This window comes from Chrysochloris asiatica, unplaced genomic scaffold (genome assembly GCF_000296735.1).
Source record: "Chrysochloris asiatica unplaced genomic scaffold, ChrAsi1.0 scaffold00491, whole genome shotgun sequence".
NCBI classification, from domain to species: domain Eukaryota; kingdom Metazoa; phylum Chordata; class Mammalia; order Afrosoricida; family Chrysochloridae; genus Chrysochloris; species Chrysochloris asiatica.
In genome coordinates, this window is record NW_006409009.1 from 567,769 (window position 1) to 568,819 (window position 1,051).

A 1,051-nucleotide genomic window follows, 5' to 3' on the forward strand; every position below is an offset into this window, starting at 1 on the left:
ATATTGAAAATGCCATGGACTGTCGAAAGACCCAACAGTTCTGTGTTGGAAGAAGTTCTGCCAGATTGTTCCTTGGAGGCCAGGATGGCCAAACATTGTCTCTCATACTTCAGACATATTGTCAGAAGGGACCAGTCACTGGAGAAGGATATCATGTTTGGTAATGTGGAGGTTCAGAGAAGAAGAGGAAGTCCCCCAGTGAGATGGATAGGGACTGTGGCAGCATCAATGACTCAAGCATGGCAACAATAGTGATTTTGGCCCCGGATCAACCTTCTGCTGTGCATTAGGTCGCTATGAGTTGGTACCAACTTGATGACACCTAACAACAACAACAACTATTGTAAAATAGACACTTGAGGAGGAGAGAAAGGAATAGCCGGAAACATCATCAAAGAAAGCTTGCAAGTCCTTCTTCAGACTATAACTGATTGGAATACCTAAAATGGGGCTAGATCTTGTCCAGTGAAGGAGGCTTCCTGCAGAGCTTTTGCATTTCATAAGACCATCAGTGGAATCCTGATCCTCATCTAAAATCTTCTGAGATAACAAATTTCCACTTGAAAGGAAAAGCAGACCAGCCTCGAGTAATTAGAAGAATAGCAGATATTTCTTGAAAGAAATACCAGAAGTAAAAATAAAAAAACAATATCAGCAGGCTGGTTGACTACCACTGGTACAAGAAAGTTATTCACTGGGGAGCCATCAAGTCAAGGGGTTGTGTACCCTCAGAGCAAACTCCCTTCCCAAACTGAGATTCAAAAGGATTACATGAGCAGGAATGACCACGTTCGTCAACTGATAAAGGAAAGTGGGAGAAAAACAGCAATGAACTTGTTTGTAAGTCCAACCATGTTCATTAGATTCCTGTCAACCTGGTTTGAGACCTGGTTGACCAGCAGTGTGGTAAGACCTGGGGACTCCTGGGCTCAGGGATGGGGACATGGTCACAGAGGACTAGTCTGAAGAGTGAAGTGCCTAGCTGATAAAAAGTGAGGGGCGATGCACAAGAACACACATTCTTGCAGATAGTACCCATTTGACCTGGCTT